We start from the raw sequence: 17,853 nt of genomic DNA on the forward strand, positions 1-17,853 counted from the left end.
TCGATATTTTAACGAATATCTCTATATAAGTCTTCTTCGGTCTAAAGTAATAGTATTATAGCTGTATATTATTGCTATAAGTATCTCTCCGTATTAGGCTAATTTAAGCTATAGGCGAAGCTTAATAGATAATTTCTTAATAGTATTTCGATCTAATATTCTTCCTTCTAGTAGTACTAATTTAGATTCTATTATAATATTTACTATTAATTTTGTTGGTCCTAATTTAACTTCTATTCCTATTCTCTATTTTAATTCTATAAGTTCTAATCTTAATACATTTAGTAGTCTAGATATTCTATCTGTAATTTTTATAATTTTTATTATATTCAGCCGATAAATATATTCGATATTAGATTCTTATAGTAAATTAATCTATTTTATAACTTTCCCATAAATTTCTTCTAAATTTACTATAGAATCTATAATCCCCTTATAGTCTATATAGACCTTAATTAGGTATAGGGATCCTTCTATTAGCTATTTAACTTCTTTTAGTCCTGTTAAAATCCTATAGTAGCCTACTAGGCTGCTGGCCTTATGCCCTACTGGCCTACTAACCTTCTGGCCCTTATACCGCCTCTTGGACTTATGGTAGTATCACCTTAGGCCTTTGCCTTTTACCTTAAGGATTTTCAGTGGATTATTTACTGTATATCAAGTAAGGTAGGCCTTGTTGAAAAGGTGTGGCATTGCTAAATTAGCGTGGTTGCCTACTAGCGTGGTGGCGGCCTACTAGCGTGGTGTGGCATTGCTAAATTAGCGTGGTTGCCTACTAGCGTGGTGGCGGCCTACTAGCGTGGTGTGGCATTGCTAAATTAGCATGGTGGCCTACTAGCGTGGTGGCTAGTCCACTAGTGTGGTAGTTAGTCACTAGCGTGGTGACTAATTACTAGTGCGGTGGTTAGGGTGGTTGGAAAGGTCGGATATAGCGGGGTTGCTGACGTATCATAGCGAGCATTACAGGGAGCCCTCTTACTGGCTTCCCTGGATGCCTGGGCCTACCCCTCCTTCGTGTATATATAGGATAGCTTTTCCCCTTCTTTCTAGATAGTAGAAGGGCAGCACAATCGAGTCTGTTAATGCACTATATGCCTCTTAACTTCCACCTTCCCTGCGTTTCTGGTTATCTTATATTTGCCTTGCCTTTACACTTGCCCTGCTTTATAGCACTTGTATAGTCTTAGGACTTGGTGAAAAATCTAGTATTTATACTAAGATTAGTTCACAGGTCGCAGATAGTCTTATGCCATCTAGCTAGCTAGTAAGGCTTTGCTTTATAGTGACCTTGAGAATTGCAATAGGTTATGAGCCCGGGTTTTTACTTCTTTGTTTTTACCCTACCTTTTTATATTCACCCCTTAGTCTCTTTTGCTTATTAGTACTACTAATATAGCTATCCTTTAGTATCTTCGGCTTACCCTTATTAACTTCGGCTTACCTATTATCACCTTTGGCTTACCTCTTGTTACCTACGGTATTACCCTGCGGCAATCAATGGCGTACCTAACGGCAACTTACGGCGTAACCTCACGGCACTTTTAGCGTAACCTTACGTTATTTTTGGAGTAACCTACGGCACCTACGGACTTTATAGTGTGATATCTATCACACTATACCACTGTATAACACCTTTGCACCTAGTGCACGACACCCACTGCACCATACGGCACCTGTTATACTCTCCCACTTATAGCACTTTTGGTACGGCATTTACGGCACCTTTTATATTACGGCACCTATAGCACCCACGGCACCTACGGCACCTACGGCACTTACGGCACCTTTATATTACGGCACCATATAAGCACCTTAAATATCAACGCTATAATACGGACTTGCATAACGCCTACGGCATCTGTGCTTTTATACTGAGACCGGCCGCTATAATCTGCGGCTATTTTTATAGTAGGCTACTAGCCACTATATATACTGGCAATCCGACTAGTTATTCGACTATTTTTACTAGCTATTTTACCAGTTACTCGACTATTTTGCTAGCTATTTAGCTAGTTATTCCTCTGCTAATTATTCCTCTATTATTACAACTATCGGCACTATTTTTCAACGGATTTTTAAACCCTTCTTGCCTACTATAGCAGAGTTAGGATCCTATAAGGTCCCTGAATCCGATACTGAAGTTGATACTAATGCACAGCTATAGCTAGATATGGACGATATGAAATCCCAGATGAATATACTAACTGACCTTATATAGGGCCTAGTTAGTAGGCAAAATAACGACACCTAGGCTACCTAGGCTACTAATAAGAAGCCTACTAAAGCTACTGAAGCTAGACCTTCCACTAAGACTACCACTAAAGATGATGATAGTGAAGCTGACGTTATAGAAATCGACTAACCTTTTACGCCTATAAAATATAAGGGTAAAGAGCCTATTTATATAATGCCACCAACAACTATCACCAACCAAATTAGTAATGGGGCTATTAAGGAATTAGCTAAGACTGCCAACCGCTTTAAAGAGTCCTAAAAGCTAAAAAGCCCCTATAATTTCGACTAATAGAAGCAGGCCCTTACAATACAACTCAGGGCCTTTAAAATAGCTAACTTTGTTAACGACCCCTCTATAGCAAGGCATTTTGATGAGTCTAAGCAGGCACTTCTACTACTAATGCTAAAGAATAGCTATAGTGAAGAAGCTGTAGAGGCTATAGACTGGTATAATGACCCAGAGGAAGCTTACCTTCTACTAGTAGCCTAGTACTACCACTCACCAGAAGTACAGCAGGCATACTTATACCCTACCTTTCACACCTTTATACTTACCGGTTATAAAGGCACTTTAGAGGCTTTTAATAGCGAATTTAACAGCTATATTTCTCGCTTTAGAATTCTAGGTTCTAAAATCGACTCTTTCGACCAAGTTAACTAGTATCTTTAGGCTGTAGAGGGGGTATTTACCCGCTAAACGGAATGCTAACGCTCTATAATTAGGGCTTATAGCGCCCAAGGTATTATTAACAGCAGCAAATTTAACCTCTAGTATTTTATAGTTGACCTACTAGAAGAATAGCGTTCTAAAGGGTCTTCTAAGGTAGCTGCTAATAACCCTAAGCAGCTTAAGGCTTCCAAGGACCCTAAGAAAGGGTCTACTAATGCCGCTTCTACTAATAATAGCAAGAATAATTCTACTAATAATAGGAAAAAGAAGCAGCAACAGAAGAAGAAACAAGACTCTAACAATAGCAGCAAACAGCAAGATGTTGAGGCCTTTATTATAGGCAACTATAATACCCAGGATACTAATATATCTTATTCTTCTTCCACTATATCTACTAATAACCAGCCCTTAGCTATAAGCTATAGTGCTAAATCAGGCGGTAGGACCCTAAAGGATGCCCTCCTTTACGATACAGGCTCCACTTATCATATTGTTAATGATAAGAAGTATTTTACTACTTTTCACCATTTTGAGAAGAATGATAAGCCTGTAATTACTATTGGTGGCGGCCCTATTTCCCCTACTGGTTAGGGCATAGCACGATTTACTATACTATAGGGCGTTAATCCTACGAAATGGGGTATTATAGAGCTCAAAAATGCCCTATATATTCCTACCTTAGATATTAACATTATTAGCGGTGTAAAGCACTATGCCGCTAAAGGGGTACTAATTAAAAATCAGCTTTGGTCAGTAAGCCGTAAATGCATCGGCATTTTTAACTTCGAAAAATACGGCTTTTTCCTTCCACAGAAAGGAATAGATACACCACTACTGCATCAACCTTACAGCCACTATACTAATAGTATAGTAGTAGAGGTCCCTAGCCCTATTAACCCTGCTGATTATAGTGATCCTGAAGAAACCACTATTACCCCCGTTCCTACTACTACGACTAGTAAGGAACCTGTAGAGGCTACTAGCCCTACTACCAACTCTCCCGCTATTACGACTAGCGAAGAGCCCGCTATTACGACTAGCGAAAATCCTATAGTGGCTACTAGCCCTACTCCTGCCCCTATAGCAGCTAATGAATATCAGAAGCTATTACAATTAGCCGGCATTTGGCATGTACGGCTAGGGCATATAGGTATTCAGCTACTTAAAAAGACCTGTGCTAATACCCCTGGTCTTCCTAACCTTAATAAGGTTAAAGATGCTGATTTTCGCTGCCTAGCCTATATCCAGGCTAAGAAGGTTAGAAGACCTTCTAAGGATGCGATACCTAATCCAGCTAAATGCCTGGATATTATAGAAGGTGATACTTTTGCTATATCACCTATGCCATATAACAAACGACCTGTTGCCTTTATATTAGTGGACAGAAAATCCCGATTTCGTTGGCTATACTTACTGCCTAATAGGGAAGGCACTATTATATTTAAAGCATTATAGAGCTTTATATAGAGCCTATAGGTCAGATATGGTAAAACGCCTATTGAATTCCACTATGATTGTTAAAATCCTATAGTAGCCTACTAGGCTGCTGGCCTAATGCCCTACTGGCTTACTGACCTTCTAGTCCTTATACCGCCTCTTGGACTTACGGTAGTCTTACCAACCTTAGGCCTTTGCCTTTTACCTTAGGATTTTCAGTGGATTATTTACTGTATATCAAGTAAGGTAGGCCTTATTAAAAAAGGTGTGGCATTGCTAAATTAGCGTGGTGGGCCTACTAGTGTGGTGGCTAGTCCACTAGTGTGGTGGGTAGTCACTAGCGTGGTGGTTAGTCACTAGCGTGGTGGCTAATTACTAGTGCGGTGGTTAGGGTGGTTGGAAAGGCTGGATATAGTGGGGCTGCTGACGTATTATATACGTGGCATAGCGAGCATTACGGGGAGCTTTCTTACTGGCTACCTTGGATGCCTGGGCCCACCCCTCCTTCGTGTATATATAGGATAGCTTTTCCCCTTCTTTCTAGATAGTAGAAGGGTAGCACAATCGAGTCTGTTAATGCACTATATGCCTCTTAACTTCTTACCTTCCCTGCGTTTTCTGGTTATCTTATATTTGCCTTGCCTTTACACTTGCCTTGCTTTATAGCACTTGTATAGTCTTAGGACTTAGTGAAAAATCTAGTATTATACTAAGATTAGTTCACAGGTCGCAGACAGTCTTGTGCCATCTAGCTAGCTAGTAAGGCTCTGCTTTTATAGTGACCTTGAGAATTGCAATAGGTTATGAGCCCGGGTTTTACTTCTTTGTTTTTACCCTACCTCTTTTGTGTTCACCCCTTGGTCTCTCTTGCTTATTAGTACTACTAATATAGCTATCCTTTGGTATCCTTGGCTTACCCTTATCACCTTTGGCTTACCCTTTGTTACCTACGGCATTACCCTGCGGCAATCAACGGCGTACCCCTACGGCAACTTACGGCGTAACCTTACGGCACTTTTAGCGTAACCTTACGGCACTTTTAGCGTAACCTTACGTTATTTTCGGAGTAACCTACGGCACCTACGGATTTTATAGTGTGATATCTACCACACTATACCACTGTATAACACCTTTGCACCTAGTGCACGACACCTACTGCACTATACGGCACCTGTTATACTCTTCCACTTATAGCACTTTTGGTACGGCACTTACGGCACCTTTTATATTACGGCACCTATAGCACCTACGGCACCTACGGCACCTACGGCACTTACGGCACCTTTATATTACGGCACCACATAAGCACCTTAAATACTAACGCTATATTCTGGACTTGCACAACGCCTACGGCATCTGTGATTTTATACTGAGACCTACCGCTATATTCTGCGGTTACCTTTTATAGTAGGCTACTAGCCACTATATTTACTAGCTGTCCAGCTAGTTACTCGACTATTTTGCCAGCTATTTAGCTGGTTATTCATCTGTTCCTACAGCTATTGGCACCATTTTTAACGACTTTTAACCACTATAATGGCATAGTCTAGGCCTTCTACTTATAAGGCCACTTTAGATTCCAACTCTAAAGCTGATCTTACTGCACGACTACAGCTAGATATGGACTATATAAAGTCCCAGATGAATACCCTAACTACCCTTATACAAGGCTTAGTTAGTAGGCAAAATAGTAACGTTCCTACTATTACAATTAGCAAGGAACTAGTAGAGGCTACTAGCCCTACTATCTCCGGTCCTACTAATATGAACAGTAAGGACCCTGTAGAGGCTACTAGCCCTACTATCCAACCTTCTGCTATTACGACTAGCAAGGACCCTGTAGAGGCTACTAGCCCTACTACTATTAATGCCGCTTCTATTAATAATAGCAAGAATAATTCTACTAATAATAGGAAAAAGAAGCAGCAAAAGAAGAAGGAACAGGACTCTAATAATAGCAGCAAACAGCAAAATATCGAGTCCTTTATTATAGGCAATTATAATACCCAGGATACTAATATATCCTATTCCTCTTCTTCTACCACTATATCCACTGATATAAGCTATAGTGCTAAATCAGGCGGTAGGACCCCTAAGGATGCCCTCCTTTACAATACAGGATCTACTTGTCATATTGTTAATGATAAGAAGCATTTCACCACTTTTCACCATTTTGAAAAGAATGATAAGCCTGTAATTACTACTGGTGGTGGCCCTATTTCCCCTACTGGTTGGGGTACGGCACGATTTACTGTGCTACAGGGCATTAATCCTACGAAATGGGGTATTATAGAGCTCAAGAATGCACTATATATTCCTGCCTTGGATATTAACATCATTAGCGGTGTAAAGCACTATACCGCTAAAGGGGTACTAATTAAAAATCAGCTTTGGTCAGCAAGCCGTAAATGCATCGGCATTTTTAACTTTAATAAATACGGCTTTTTCCTTCCACAGAAAGGAATAGACACACCACTACTACATCAACCTTGTAGCCATTATACTATTACTAATAGTATATCAGTAGAGGTCCCCAGCCCTACTAACCCTGCTGATTATAGTAATCCTGAGGATACTACTATTACCCCCGTTCCTACTACTGAGACTAGTAAGGAACCTGTAGAGGCTACTAGCCCTACTACTAACCAGCCCGCTACCACAACTAGCGAAGACCCTGTAGAGGCTACCAGCCCTACTACTAACTCTCCCGCTATTACAACTAGCGAAAATCCCGCTATTACGACTAGCGAAAATCCCGCTATTACGACTAGCGAAAATCCCGCTATTACGACTAGCAAAAATCCTGTAGTGGCTACTAGCCCTACTCCTGCCCTTATAGCAGCTGATACAGAATATCAGAAGCTATTACAATTAGCCGGCATTTGGCATGTACGGCTAGGGCATATAGGTATTCAGCTACTTAAAAAGACCTATGCTAATACCTACCTTGTCTACCTTCTAAAGAAGAAGGTTATTACTAAAACAACCTTTATTACCTTTATGCACCAAAATGAAGGTATAGGCCCTATTTCTAGTGGTCTAAAAGGAGACTTTCACAAAGGGCAAAATATAGGTTCAGAGGGGGTATTTAGCAGTAAAGAACCTGCTATTTTACTGGATGACCTAGAAAGCATTCCTGACCCTACTAACTCTACTAACCTTACTAGCATTACTAACACTAATGCTATACCGGATGACCTAGAAAGCATGCCGGACCCTATTAATTTTACTAGCATTACTAATGCTACCCCGGATGATATTACTGGCACTAATGCCACCGTGGATTACCTTCCTAAGTCAGAAGACTTTATAGGCGCCTTTCCAAATAGCGAGCTTTCTGAGACCATTTATATGGATATTCCTGATGGATTCCTTGAATTTACAGAGAGCTTATTACTAACTGATAGCAAGCTTTGGTCTGATATTCAACGACAACGGCTATTAACTTTACTTAAAGAAGCCGGCTTTAATCCCTCTATTAAGCAAGCTATTTTACTAAAGAAGGCCCTATACGGGCTAAAACAAGCACCCCGCGAATGGCAACACCGGCTAAAAGACCTTATTTCTAATGAAGGCTTCTTACCTTTAGCTTCTGATGCTGCCGTCTTTTATAATAAGCAAACCAGTACCTTTATCGTTACTTATGTTGACGATTGCCTATTAGTTGGTCTAAATATAACTTATATCAACCAGCTAAAAAGGAAATTTCATAAGGTCTATGCTATAGAAGACCGCGGTCCGGCTTTCTTCTTCCTAGGCGTATAGATTATACGAAATAGGAAGGAAGGTCTATTGTGGCTGCACCAAGCCCAATTTATAGCAGAGGTCCTAGCTAAATTCGGCCTACAGGATACTAAACCTCAGCTTATTCCACCTCAACCAGGGATTCTAAATGAATCTAGTGGAAAAGACCTTAGCCCTACTGATCAGAGCCTTTATCAGAGCCTTACTGGCACTATAATGTGGCTTATGATGATGACTAGGCCCGACCTAGCATTTCCTACTCAATACCTTTCTCGGTTTATGTCTAAAGCAACTAATGTGCATCTAAATACTGCAAAGGGCAGCTTTAGCTACCTTAAAGGCACTGAGAACCTAGCTATTTGCTTTAGTGCTACTAAAAGCAACCAACAGCCTATTATAACCGTTTATTCTGATAGCGATTTTGCTGGCTGTAAAGAAACCTCTAAATCTACTGGAGGCTTCTTGACTACTATTAATAGTGGTCCTATTAGCTGGCGTTCTAAGCGAGCCTCTTTAGTAGTGCTATCTACTTTAGAAGCCGAATCTGATGCATTACTTAAGACTATCCGTGAGCCACTACCGGACCCTAAATTTACTAGGTTCCGTGAGTTACTAGGCCTTAGGGCCTGCTAACTTATACTAACTTACTAAGGTTTTTCCTATGTTTTTCCTTAGCACTTTTACTGCATTTTCTTTCCCTATCCGTTATACGACGATTAGCTTGCTACTACAGTAGCTAATCAGAGGGGGTGTTAAAATCCTATAGTAGCCTACTAGGCTGCTGGCCTAATGCCCTACTGGCTTACTGACCTTCTAGTCCTTATACCGCCTCTTGGACTTACGGTAGTCTTACCAACCTTAGGCCTTTGCCTTTTACCTTAGGATTTTCAGTGGATTATTTACTGTATATCAAGTAAGGTAGGCCTTATTAAAAAAGGTGTGGCATTGCTAAATTAGCGTGGTGGGCCTACTAGTGTGGTGGCTAGTCCACTAGTGTGGTGGGTAGTTACTAGCGTGGTGGTTAGTCACTAGCGTGGTGGCTAATTACTAGTGCGGTGGTTAGGGTGGTTGGAAAGGCTGGATATAGTGGGGCTGCTGACGTATTATATACGTGGCATAGCGAGCATTACGGGGAGCTTTCTTACTGGCTACCTTGGATGCCTGGGCCCACCCCTCCTTCGTGTATATATAGGATAGCTTTTCCCCTTCTTTCTAGATAGTAGAAGGGTAGCACAATCGAGTCTGTTAATGCACTATATGCCTCTTAACTTCTTACCTTCCCTGCGTTTTCTGGTTATCTTATATTTGCCTTGCCTTTACACTTGCCTTGCTTTATAGCACTTGTATAGTCTTAGGACTTAGTGAAAAATCTAGTATTATACTAAGATTAGTTCACAGGTCGCAGACAGTCTTGTGCCATCTAGCTAGCTAGTAAGGCTCTGCTTTTATAGTGACCTTGAGAATTGCAATAATGATGGTGGAAATGAAATCAATAAAATGCTTAATAATTGGCTTGTCGAATAGGGTATAACTTTTAATACATCTTGCCCTTATATTTACAAACAAAACGGCCTAGCTGAGCGGTCTATTAGGGTTATAGCTAATAGGCTACGTGCTACTATGGCTTGGTCAAGACTACCATCTAACCTCTGGTCTGCTGTTATTACCGGCGTTATTATGCTAGTAAATATAATAGCTATTACTAACAGACCTTCTAGCCCCTATCAGGAGCTACTAAAGGATTATGACCATATTACGCTGGAGCACTACCCTGATCTTATTAACCTTAGGGCTATTAGAGCAGCTATTAAAGTGTTTATACCACACGAAAAGCGTATAAAAAGCCGCAAATTAGCGCCCCGTACCGAGCCTAGTAGGCTCCTTACCACTCTAGGTAATAATACTTACCTAGTCTACCTTCTAAAGAAGAAGGTTGTTATTAAAATAACTTTTATTACCTTTATTTATTAAAATGAAGGTATAGGCCCTATTTCTAATGGCCTAAAAGGAGACTTTCACAGAGGGCAAAATATAGGTTCAGAGGGGGTATTTAGCAGAGAACCTGCTATTTTACTGGATGACCTAGAAAGCATTCCTGACCCTACTAACTCTACTAACCTTACTAGCATTACTAATACTAATGCTATACCGGATGACCTGGAAAGTATGTCGGACCCTACTAATACTAGCGTTATTAATACTAATGCTACCTTGGATAACCGTCCTATATTATAGTCCCCGGCTACTGTAAAGGATGACCTTATAGATATCCTTACTAGCCTTACTCCTGCCGACCTTGCTGGCCCTATTAGCCTAGCTAGCCCTACCGACCCTACTAGCCCTACCGACTTATTCCCTCAGGAAGGTAATATCTTATACCACCTGATATGGGATTCCTGCTATACAGCTAAGCGTAAGCTAGCTAAAAAGGCCCCCGATAGTACGCCTAATAGCTGGAAGGATGTGCTACAAAGCCCTAAAAAAGACCTTTGGATAAAGGCATTATTTAAGGAATTTGAGCAGCTATTGGATACTAAAGTCTTTCAATTTATTCTTAAGTCTAGCGTTCCTATTGATAGGAAAATTATACGTAATAGGCCTGTTTTTCGGGTTAAAAAGGATGCTAATAATCAGCCTATAAAATATAAGGCTAGATTAGTTGTTAAGGGCTTTATATAAGTCGAAGGAAAGGATTTTCAGCATACTTATACTTCTACCTCTATTCCACCTACCTAGAGGGTTATACTGGCTTTAGCTACTAGTAATAACTGGGAAATAGAGCAAATTGACTTTATAGGTGCCTTTCTGAATAGCGAGCTTTCTGAGACTATTTATATGGATATCCCTGACGGATTTCTTAAATTTACAAAAAGCCTACTAACTAATAGCGATAGCAAGCTTTGGTCTGATATTCAGCGATAACGGCTACTAACTTTGCTTAAAGAAGCTGGATTTAACCCTTCTATTAAGCAAGCTATCTTACTAAAGAAGGCCCTATATAGGCTAAAATAAGCACCCCGCGAATGGCAACACCGGCTTAAAGACCTAATTTCTAGTGAAGGTTTTTTACCTTTAGCCTCTGATGCTGCCGTCTTTTATAATAAGCAAACTAGCACCTTTATTATTACCTATGTTGACGATTGCCTATTAGTTGGTCCAAATATAACTTATATTAACCAGCTAAAAAGGAAATTTCATAAGGTCTATGCTATAGAAGACCGCGGTCCGGCTTCCTTTTTCTTAGGCGTATAAATTATACGAAATAGGAAGGAAGGTTTATTGTGGCTACACCAAGCCCAATTTATAGCAGAGGTCTTAGCTAAATTCGGCTTATAGGATACTAAACCTCAGCTTATTCCACTTCAACTAGGGATTCTAAATGAATCTAGTGGAAAAGACCTTAGCCCTACTAATCAGAGCCTTTATTAGAGCCTTACTAGTATTATAATGTGGCTTATAATAATGACTAGGCCCGACCTAGCATTTCCTACCCAATACCTCTCCCGGTTTATGTCCAAGGCAACTAATATACATCTAAATGCTGCGAAAGGCAGCTTTAGCTACCTTAAAGGCACTAAGAACCTAGCTATTTGCTTTAGTACTACTAAAAGCAATCAACAGCCTATTATAACCGCTTATTCTGATAGCGACTTTGCTGGCTGTAAAGAAACCTCTAAATCCACTGGAGGCTTCTTGACTACTATTAATAGTGGTCCTATTAGCTGGCGTTCTAAGAGAGCCTCTTTAGTAGTGCTTTCTACTTTAGAAGCTGAATCTGATGCATTACTTAAGACTATCCGTGAGGTACAGTGGCTTTCTAACCTTTGTAAGAAGCTGGAAATTGATATTGTACGCCCTATACCGCTATACTGCGATAACTAGGGCTCCATTTCGAATTCTAACGACCCTAATTAGCATGCTCGCACTAAGCATACGCTATTAAAATTCCGGTATATTAGGGAGCAAGCCCAGCTGGGCTTGGTTAAAATTACCTACTTACCTACTAATAGTATGCCTGCTGATGGTCTTACGAAGCCACTGCCGGGCCCTAAATTTACTAGGTTCCGCGAGTTATTAGGTCTTAGGGCCTGCTAACTTATACTAACTTATATTAACTTACTAAGGTTTTTCCTATGTTTTTCCTTAGCACTTTTATTGCATTTTCTTTCACTATCCTTTATACGACGATTAGCTTGCTATTACAGTAGCTAATCAGAGGGGGTGTTAAAATCCTATAGTAGCCTACTAGGCTGCTGGCCTTATGCCCTACTGGCCTACTAACCTTCTGGCCCTTATACCGCCTCTTGGACTTATGGTAGTATCACCTTAGGCCTTTGCCTTTTACCTTAAGGATTTTCAGTGGATTATTTACTGTATATCAAGTAAGGTAGGCCTTGTTGAAAAGGTGTGGCATTGCTAAATTAGCGTGGTTGCCTACTAGCGTGGTGGCGGCCTACTAGCGTGGTGTGGCATTGCTAAATTAGCGTGGTTGCCTACTAGCGTGGTGGCGGCCTACTAGCGTGGTGTGGCATTGCTAAATTAGCATGGTGGCCTACTAGCGTGGTGGCTAGTCCACTAGTGTGGTAGTTAGTCACTAGCGTGGTGACTAATTACTAGTGCGGTGGTTAGGGTGGTTGGAAAGGTCGGATATAGCAGGGTTGCTGACGTATCATAGCGAGCATTACAGGGAGCCCTCTTACTGGCTTCCCTGGATGCCTGGGCCCACCCCTCCTTCGTGTATATATAGGATAGCTTTTCCCCTTCTTTCTAGATAGTAGAAGGGCAGCACAATCGAGTCTGTTAATGCACTATATGCCTCTTAACTTCCACCTTCCCTGCGTTTCTGGTTATCTTATATTTGCCTTGCCTTTACACTTGCCCTGCTTTATAGCACTTGTATAGTCTTAGGACTTGGTGAAAAATCTAGTATTTATACTAAGATTAGTTCACAGGTCGCAGACAGTCTTGTGCCATCTAGCTAGCTAGTAAGGCTTTGCTTTATAGTGACCTTGAGAATTGCAATAAGTCCTACTATAATAACTAATATCTCTTTTTCTAGTATAGTATAATATTTCTCGGCGTTTCCTAATTTATATAATAGCTATATAATAATTTTAACCTTTATCTAATTTAAATTATCTATTAGTATTCTAAATTTAGTGTCTTCTAACTAAAATAGAATACCCCTTATACTAGTATCTAAGGCATCTATTATAAAGTGGAATTAGGTTCCTAGCCAGGCACTAAAAGTAGTATTTACCTAAATACTATAATAGATAGCTAAGAGTGCTAAACTTGCTTTAGTTATCTAAACTAGTTAATCTCAAAGTATTTCCTCTTTTTATATAGATTATCTACCTATTTTCGTTATTTTATAATTAATATAAAAGAATACTGATTTAACCATTCGAACTAAATCTAACTTTCCTAGAATAAATTTATATAAGAATAGAGTTAAATATATAAGGGTTAGAACCTTATCTTAGGTCTTTAATGGATTTTTATTAAAGTATTTTATTATTTAAATGAATCTTTCCCTATATTTCTTTACTAGTTATATTCTGCTATCTTTAATAGAAAACCTAATATAATCTACTTTTGATGCGAAGAAAGTAATCTTTTTCCCGCTTAAGCCGATCCGTGCCTAGGCTACTCTTAGAAAATATCTCTTCTATAAGAAATTAAAATAGTCTTCTTAAGTCTCTAATGCGATATAGTAGTTATCTATATAGATAGAGAATAATATTTGGATATCCTCTATATAGCCTAGAATTAATTCCAATTCTATTCTATCCTAGAAGAAAAGGTATCTAAATACTATATCTCTAAATCGGGTATATATCGCAGGTGACCCTATTAAGCCTTATGGCATATTATTGTAAATATATATACTATTAGGGCAGGAAAATGCCGTTTTGTGTTTATTTAGTGGGTATACTTTTATAGCCTAGAATCCATTCGAAGCATTTACTTATAAGAAAATTATTGACCTTCCGCAGTAAACCGAATCTATATCTGCCTCTATATTGTAATATAGATAAGCGGGTTTAATTGAATTATTATTTATATCTCGGAAGTTATAAACTATACGAAAAACCTTTTTAGATAGTAAGACTTTCTTTTATCCTAGCTTATTAATAAAAAGTATCGGCACTATCTATTTAGAAATATTTTGATATATTACTATTACTTTCTCTATTGCTGGGAAAACCTTTTTAGAGAATTATCGATAAGCTATTATATAGCGAAACTATTTTACTTTCTTTAGTTTAGCATCTGGTATAAGAGGGATATAGTATTATATTAAGTCTATAGTGCGAATATCCTCTAGTTTATTAATAAAATAGTCTTTATATATATAGTATAGCTGTTTAATAAGCATTTATTAAGTTATTGACCCCGCCCTATTCCTTAACGAAATGCTAGACTATTTAAACTATAAATAGACCGTTTCATCCGGTATAGTTATTAATAGTCGATTTATATATAAATTTCGAAATCGAAAGGGGTACCCCTTTAAAAGTGGTTTTCCTATATAAATTAGTAAGGTTAGTTATCTAGCTTTATCTATTAGCGTTATATACTCTATCTTGCTTTTATATAGCTTTAAGAAGTTAGATATCTTTAAATTAGGTAAATATATTATCGGTTTTATATTAGAAAGGTATATCTTATCCTTTTATTCTAAATACTATTGATTATTACTAGTAGATATATAAAAAATTTCGAATAAATCTAATTTTTAATTTTCTTATCTCTTTAGGTTATTTTCCTCTTTTTATTTAATCGCCTACTTAAATTCCGAATATTTATTTTCTCTTTCTGCAATTATTATAAGAATAATATCTTTCCTAATATAGGAGTATCTCCCTATATTTTATCGGTTAAATTGACTCTATATAAGTTTCTAATTACTAAAAATTAGTTTAAAAGATACTAAGTAGTAAAGCAATAAGTTTATTAATAATGGTTTCTATAATACTAGGGCTTTCGAATTATTAATTCCTTTATTTATTCTATTAATCCCTTTTATACCTAATACTATTTTAAGTTCCTCTATAGCCAGCTTTTATTAATACTATAAAGTAAAAATCCGCGAATAATCGCTAGTATTATTATCTACGGTAATCATTTTTTCGATAAAGTAGTATATATATCTATAGCGACTATTGCCAGTTTATAAGCTTCTTTATTTATATTTCGTAGAGTCTTTTCTATTTCTTTTAGAATTTTTCGGTTATCTTTAATAAATTTAACTTTATTATTAGATGAGGCCTATTTTAGAGAAGCTAAATATCGAACTTTAACTTATTAGAATAGGTCTAGATATAGGTATATCGGCAGAACCTATAAGACTCCTCTAGTGCCTTTAAGCGTAAGTTTATCTTCTTTATAATATTCTACTATACTTATTCTTTATAGCTAAACCTTTCCTAATAAAATATCCTATTCTTCTTAAGCTAGTATAATATAGAAGCGAATTAATGCCAGAATGCCGCCTACTACTACCTATATATATACGCAAGTAGTAATAGTATATTTATTATCATTTGCTATCTTAACCTTTATTGGTTTTTATAGTTATAATTATAGAATTTTATATTTTATTAAGAAAGCCTTATTGATTAAGTTGATATTCAATCTGCTATCTATTAGGATAAAATCGTATTACACTCCTTTAATATAGGCGGTAATATATCCTAAAGTAGTTGCCACTTAACCCTTAGGTTTCGCAATATTATTAAAGGCAATAATATAATTCGTTCTACCTACCACTTATCTTTTTCTATTCTCCTTATCATCACAAAATAGTATTATAAGGTGTGAAATAATAGCTTTTGCAGTATTACTTTTAAGCTTGCGTCTATACTGTATAAGGTGTGAAAGCTAGTATCTAATAATTAGTGCGATTTAAAGGAGTTATAATATATTAATTAGTATAATTATATTCTTTAAATATTACTTTAAGTCGAATAGTGGGATATTATATTCTTCTATCGCTCGAATTTTTTTTAATTCTAATCGTCGATATAATTATAGCAATTCCTTTCGAGGTGGTTCCTATATAACTATATCTTCATCTTATATCTAATATAGAATAATTAGTAGAAGATAAATTAATATAGCTAGAGTTAGTAGCGGAACTTATAGATTTAAAGAGGGCATATTAGAGGTTCCTAAAATATGCTCTAAATATAATCGTAGTAATAAGAGTATTTATTAGAATTATTTTATTGTAATTTTTGGCATTATCTATGCCTAAGCTGGAGCCTATTTATAATTAATTAGGATGATTAGTAGAAAATAAATTAGAATAAACTATCCTATAGTCTATATCTATATTTCTAGTTCATCCTCTAGGTTTAAAAATTCTTTAATGCAATATCGGTTAATGCCCTCGAAATTTATTATCGCCTTTAGTGTATTTTTGTATATTATTTTATTTAGGCCCCTAGTTATTACCAGGTGACTTTCCTTTCCTCTTATAGCGGCTATAGTTTTCTTATTACTTTCGTTATTAATCTTAATATAATATAGAAATCGATATAGAATGGTTCCAATAGTATAGGCTGTACGAGCTAAACGTTTCTCAAAGCTATTTAGTAAAATATCTATCGAGTCTCTAACTATTTATACTAAATTAGTAACTAAAAGGGTCTATTAGTTCTTTACTAAATTTAGTTCCTTTCGTCTATTACATCTTATTTATTTACTAATTTCTATCTATTATTATCGATATCTATTAAATTCGGTTAGATTAATATGATTCTTTAAGGAATATTAGTAGCCTATATAGCCCTATTCTCCGCAGTTAAAGCACTAATAATAATCTGCATTTAATTAAAATTCGGTATTCCTAGCATAAGTACCTATACTAGGTCCTAAATTTGATTTACTAGTCGATAGTATATTATTATATTTAGATTTTCCGTATTGACTATATGGTTTTATGCCTTTAGCTGGTTGCATTATATTAAAGGCCTCTAGTCGTTAGATAAGGTTAAATATCTTTTCTTCTATCTTTACATTTTATTCCATTTAATATATTATTTTCTTATCTCTTTTGGCCTATTAGTTTAGCATCATTCGAAGGGGGTTTAAGCTTAAGGCTAGTTTATTATTATCTTCTAAAGGAAGTAATTTCTTACTAAATAATACTTAGCATCTATAAATGATACTTTTCAGGTCTAACATCGTTAAATCAGTTATTGCTATAGTGCCTTTCTAAAGTCCTCTACTATAAAGGCAATTAGCGACTCTTTTATATAAGCGTTAATCAACCTCTCTATTAGGTATACTAAGAACCATATTGGTAAATAGTAGTTATTTATTAATAGACTTAACCTTTGCAGAGAGCTTATCTATATAGGTTATATACGCTTTTAATATTTCACCCTTCTTTCGATAGAAATCAAAAACTTCCCTTCGAATCATCACTTTAATATAAGGGTCCAGATCTTTAAATTTCTTAATAAAATTCGTTACTAAATCGGACTATTTTCGTTTATTATAGTCTAAGTTTTTATACCAAGCAAAGGCCTTTCCTTTTAGGCCGGCAATAAAAATATTCTTTATAATAATATCGTAGTAAGCGGTCATATAGCCGCCTACTATAGTAGATATTACTAAATAATTATCGATATAATCTTATAGTAGTCTATCCTTAGGATATCTAGCGAATAAAGTCACGCCTATTCCTATAGCTATAGGGAAAGGGGAAGGTATTATATTCTGTATAATTGCCGGTTATTTTATTAATTCGGATT

This window comes from Ustilaginoidea virens, chromosome 2, assembly GCF_000687475.1.
Source record: "Ustilaginoidea virens chromosome 2, complete sequence".
NCBI lineage: Eukaryota > Fungi > Ascomycota > Sordariomycetes > Hypocreales > Clavicipitaceae > Ustilaginoidea > Ustilaginoidea virens.